The sequence below is a fragment of the Podarcis raffonei genome, chromosome 18 (assembly GCF_027172205.1).
Source record: "Podarcis raffonei isolate rPodRaf1 chromosome 18, rPodRaf1.pri, whole genome shotgun sequence".
In the NCBI taxonomy this organism is placed as follows: domain Eukaryota; kingdom Metazoa; phylum Chordata; class Lepidosauria; order Squamata; family Lacertidae; genus Podarcis; species Podarcis raffonei.
The window spans coordinates 10,709,311-10,715,441 of NC_070619.1; positions in this window are offsets into that span (position 1 = coordinate 10,709,311).

Sequence of the window (6,131 nt, forward strand, 5' to 3'; positions counted from 1 at the left end):
TGTCCGGCCTCAATGATGCGGGTGGAGACGCTCCTTCAGGTATACAGGACCAAGGCCGTTTAGGGCTTTCACGATCAGCACCAACACTTTGAATTGTGCTCGGAAACATCCTGGGAACCAATGTAGGTCTTTCAAGACCGGTGTTTTATGTTCTCGGCGGCCGCTCCCAGTCCCCAGTCTGGCTGCCGCATTCTGGATTAGTTGTAGTTTCCGGGTCACCTTCAAAGGTAGCCCCAAATAGAGCGCATTGCAGTAGTCCAAGCGAGAGATAACCAGAGCATGCACACAAAAGCTTATACCCAGAACAAACTTAAGTTGGTCTCTAAGGTGCTATTGGACAATTTTTTATTTTTCCGACTGGGTTCCACACAGTCTCAAAAGCGAAGACACTAGTCACAGTCACAGCAACGAAAAAGCCACACAAACAAAAACTCCTCCCCAAAAATAAATAGCAAAACAAAAGCTTAGCTTCAAATATCACCTCAGAACACTGCAGTCAGAAACAGGAGACTTCCGTCGGGACGGTAGGTCACAAATTTAGCAGCGCAACACTAAAAACGGAAGCTTGGGGCTCAAAACAGAGCACGTTCGGCTTCCGAAATAAAGTTCGGAAACAGGGACGCTCCCTTCTGGGTTTTCAGCACTCGGGTTCCAAGTCGTTCGAGAACTGAGCTGTTCGAAAACAGTGGTGCCTCATTTCTCGAACTTAATCCGTTCCGGGAGTCCGTTCCACTCCTGAAACCAAGGCGAGCGGCTTCTGATGGGCTGCACTCAAGCGGAAGCCGCGTTGGATGTTCGGCTCCCGAAAAATGTCCGCAAACCGGAGCGCTCACGTCTGGGTTTGCGGCGTTTGGGAGCCGATTTGTTTGACAACGTTTGAGAACCAAGGTACCATTTTATCTGCATCTCTTGATATCATTGGCTGAGCTGCCTGTCGCTAGAAGACACATTTTCTCCTGGGAGTGTGGAAATTCCTCTTCCAAAAATTGGCTGCAGCTTCCACCGGCCCCAGAAACCAGCACCACCAATAGGCAGGGACGATGGGAGTTGTAGTTTAGCAGCATCCCAAGCGACACAGATGCTCTCGACCCCTAATCGAAGAATCAGCATTCACTGCTGTGTGGAAGAGAATGCCTCTTCCCGGGTCAGCGATACGTAACAAAATACTGTATTTTTTGCTCTATAAGACTCACTTTTTCCCTCCTGAAAAGTAAGGGGAAATGTGTGTGCGTCTTATGGAGCGAATGCAGGCTGCGCAGCTATCCCAGAAGCCAGAACAGAAAGAGGGATTGCTGCGCAGCGAAAGTAGCAATCCCTCTTGCTGTTCTGGCTTCTGAGATTCAGAATATTTTTTTTCTTGTTTTCCTCCAAAAACTAGGTGCGTCTTGTGGTCTGGTGCGTCTTATAGAGCGAAAAATACGGTAGATCCCCTGTGTTGCAAGCGCAGGCAAACTTAAACAATAACAGGCAACCTGTGGCTAATTGTGTTCCGACAACACATACATAACCTGTATTATTTCACAGTTCTTGAATAGAGAACATATGGTGGAGATGCAACTAATAAAATAAATCAATACCGTGTGAACAAAATTAGGGAAAGTAGTCAATTCAATATCACTGAGGCAAACAAGCCTTTCAATAATCCCGCTCCTGCAATCATGCGATAACAGAAGATCAAAGCGTAGTAATTCTTAAGCAGAGAATATGTAATAGAATAGGGACACGGGTGACGCTGTGGGTTAAAACACAGAGCCTTGGGCTTGCCGATCAGAAGGTCAGCGGTTCGAATCCCTGTGACAGGGTGAGCTCCCGTTGCTCGGTCCCTGCTCCTGCCCACCTAGCAGTTCGAAAGCACGTCAAAGTGCAAGTAGATAAATACGTACCACTCCGGCGGGAAGGGAAACAGCGTTTCCGTGCAGTGCAAAGGGACCCCTGACCATTAGGTCCAGTCGTGGCTGACTCTGGGGTTGCGGCGCTCATCTCGCTTTACTGGCCAAGGGAGCCGGCGCACAGCTTCCGGGTCATGTGGCCAGCAGGATTCAGCCGCTTCTGGCGAACCAGAGCAGCGCACAGAAACGCCGTTTACCTTCCCACCAGAGTGGTGCCTATTTATCTACTTGCACTTTGACGTGCTTTCGAACTGCTAGGTTGGCAGGAGCAGGGACCGAGTGACGGGAGCTCACCCCGTCATTGCAGGGATTCGAACCGCCGACCTTCTGATCAGCAAGTCCTAGGCTCTGTGGTTTAACCCACAGCGCCACCCGCGTCCCTATATATATATGTTAGTAGAGCATTATTAGCCATGTATTGCCTGTTATTGTTTAAGTCTTCCAGGGTAAGGGCCTCTATTTAAAATAAAGATTCCCTCTTCAGAGCAGGAGCAGCCTCTTTGCCGATCAGGGATGGCAGAACCCCTGGCCCTCCAGACGTCGTTGGGAGTTGTAGTTTAGCGCACCCGGTGGGCGCCGCTTGGCTATCTCTGCCTTAGCTGAAGTCTTTCTTCTTTTTAGCTCTGCTTAATATGTTGTATGACCTTAGAAAAAAGCCACTTGGGACTGGAGGGGGCTCTCAATCTACCCAGATCCCCTTCGGGGCACCGCCGGTAATGTAAATTATGATTCGTGCGCAAAATGCTTTTTAAAACATTAAAAAAAAAGCCAACCGGCGTTTCGTAGTAGGCCCAAAAGCGAAGTTTTGTGCTGTGTCTGTTTTCATTTTTATCGCTCCTTTCCAATTATTTTCCCTCCGCCACAACTAGAAATTCTTTTTCTTCCCTTCATTGCTAGATTGGACTACAGTTCCATGGTCCAAAGAACGACGTGTGTGTTTTTGTGTCCGTAAAAGATACGCAGCGATTTGCTGATAATCGGTTCTTGATTTGTGGGGTTACGGACAGGGGTTTCTTTTATAAGCTGTTTAAGTTGTGATTCTCTAACTGCCCCCCGGGACCTTGAGATGAAGCTTTGGGTAAGAAATAATAAAATAATAATGGGCTGTATTAAATTCAGTTCTAACTCAGAGTAGACCCACTGAAATGAGGGCATCAGAGCCAGTCAAGGGGTCTCCGATGGGGCAGGGAACCGATGAACGGCAAATCCACCTTGTGTGCGGATTTCCGAAACGATTCGCAAAGGTTTGCTTTTGAAATTTTGCAAGGCTGTTCTCTGGCCACATTTGAGGCGTACGGAGGCGAGGGGAAACTGTGTGTCAAAACATTAGGGGGAAAATAACATAAGGAGACATGATATTAGGGCAAGTGGCTTTGCCAGGAATGTGTGCGTCGCATGCCCAAATGTGCCGTTTTAGGAGGGAATCACAAGTCGTGGGCCCCGCCTGCTCCCTAAAATATCACGTGTTTGCTCCTTTCTATCTTGTTGTTTAGTCGTTTAGTCGTGTCTGCCTCTTCGTGACCCCCTGGACCAGAGCACGCCAGGCCCTCCTGTCTTCCACTGCCTCCCGCAGTTTGGTCAAACTCATGTTGGTCGCTTCGAGAACACTGTCCCACCATCTAGTCCTCCGTCGTCCCCTTCTCCTTGTGCCCTCCATCTTTCCCAACATCGGGGTCTTTTCCAGGGAGTCTTCTCTTCTCCTGAGGTGGCCAAAGTCTTGGAACCTCAGCTTTAGGATCTGTCCTTCCAGTGAGCACTCAGGGCTGATTTCCTTCCAAATGGAGAGGTTTGATCTTCTTGCAGTCCATGGGACTCTCCAGAGTCTCCTCCAGCACCAGAATTCAAAAGCATCCGTTCTTTGGCCACCAGCCTTCTTTATGGTCCAGCTCTCACTTCCATACATCACTACTGGGAAAACCAGAGCTTGAACTATACAGACCTTTGTCGGCAAGGTGATGTCTCTGCTTTTTAAGATGCTTTTCTATATATAGGGTGCCTAGATTCTTCATGGACTGGTTGCACAGCAACATGGGCAAAATAGCTTCAGATACCTATTAGGTCCATCAGTTGCCATGTAGCTTTTAGTAAAGGTAAAGGGACCGCTGGCCATTAGGTCCAGTTGTGGCCGACTCTGGGGTTGCGGCGCTCATCTAGCTTTACTGGCCGAGGGAGCCGGCGTACAGCTTCCAGGTCATGTGGCCAGCAGGACTAAGCCGCTTCTGGCAAAGCAGAGCAGCGCACGGAAACGCCATTTACCTTCCCGCCGGAGCGGTACCTATTGATCTACTTGCACTTGGACATGCTTTTGAACTGCTAGGTTGGCAGGAGCAGGGACCGAGCAACGGGAGCTCACCCTGTTGCAGGGATTCGAACCGACGACCTTCTGATTGGCAAGTCCTAGGCTCTGTGGTTTAACCCACAGCGCCACCCGCGTCCCAATGTAGCTTTTATTCAATACCAAAAAACAGCGACAATTTGTTGTGGACAAAGGACAGCTGGACATATAAAGGGCCTCATGACCTTCAGTAGCTGAAGGCCTCCTCAAACCGAAATCTGGCCCTGGCCTGGGGTGGTTGGTTTTGGGCAGGTTCGGGATTTGACTCGGGCCAGCCTCTGCCTGCCACAGCTAAACAAAACACCAGACGACCATCCCCTTTGTGGTTCAAAAATGGTTTGTGTTGACCTAATCCCCTTTCCTGCTGAATCTGTGAATAAATTCGGCCGCCGGCGGATGACCGGGGCAACGGAAAGGGGGTGATTTGGCGGCTGCGGAGCTTGTGGATGTTTCTGTGTCGCAGAATGTAGGTAAGAAAAACGCCCCGGGTTCCTCTGCAAACTTCCGGAAATTGCCCTCGTGCCTGCACACACACACACAAACACAAACGTGGCGAGCTTTTTAGCTTTCTGTTTCGTTGGGTGGAAGGAGACGAATATCTTTTGTTTGTTTTTCAAGTGCAAGCTTTATCGGTTTAAAATCAACCTATATACACACACAAAGAAAACTTAGGTGAAGAAACAGAGAGAGGGGATGGGGAAGGGAAAACCGAATGAAAGAAAAACAGCACATCTCTTGCAAACAAAAAGAAAACAGCACATCACGAATACACAAAAATATCATAGCCATCAACTTCTGAGTTGCTGGATACAGGTTTTTTGTTTCCTTAATTGCTTGCCTCTGTTTTTCAGCGGGAGACAAATGTCTCAGGTGGCGGGTGCTTGGGGGGAAAGCCCCACCCTACCCCAGTTTTGTAGGGCAGAGTCCCCGGTCAGGACCACAGTTCCCAGAATTCCCTGGGAAAGAGGGGCTGGCTGTTAAACCAAGCTGGGATCAGGGGATAACTTCAAACTCCAGTTCCCAGGAATCTCTAGGGGAAACTGTGACTGTTTAAGGCAGGGGTAGGCAAACTAAAAGGGACGCTGTGGGTTAAACCACAGAGCCTAGGACTTGCCGATCGGAAGGTCGGCGGTTCAAATCCCCGCAACGGGGTGAGCTCCTGTTGCTCGGTCCCTGCTCCTGCCAACCTAGCAGTTCAAAAGCACATCAAAGTGCAAGTAGATAAATAGGTACTGCTCCGGCGGGAAGGTAAACGGCGTTTCCGTGCGCTGCTCTGGTTCGCCAGAAGCGGCTTAGTCATGCTGGCCACATGACCCGGAAGCTGTACGCCGGCTCCCTCGGCCACTAAAGCGAGATGAGCGCCGCAACCCCAGAGTCGTCCGCGACTGGACCTAATGGTCAGGGGTCCCTTTACCTGGTTTAGCTGCCCTCACCTGGTTTAGTCGGCCAGTCGAAGCCGTTCCCAGGTGTGGCCGCTGTCTCATGCTGACGGCTTCTAGGAACCGCAGGTGAGAGCTGAGTGCAGGTTGGGGGCCAAAGATGGAGAAATTGACCCCAGAAGGAGCACAGCATGCCCCTGCCAGAGGTACTGCCCCTCCCCTAACACCCTATATAAATGTGTGGGGCTGCCTTTGAAGGTGACCCAGAAACTGCAACTAATCCAGAATGCGGCAGCCAGGCTGGGGACTGGGACTGGCCGCCGAGACCACATAACACCGTTCCTGAAAGACCTACGCTGGCTCCCAGGACGTTTCCAGGCACAATTCAAAGTATTATGTGTTGACCTTGAAAGCCCTAAACAGCCTCAGTCCAGTATACCTGAAGGAGCGTCTCCACCCCCATCGTCCAGCCCGGACACCAGGGTCTATCTCCCGAGGGCCTTCTGGCGGTTCCCTCCCTGCGAGAAG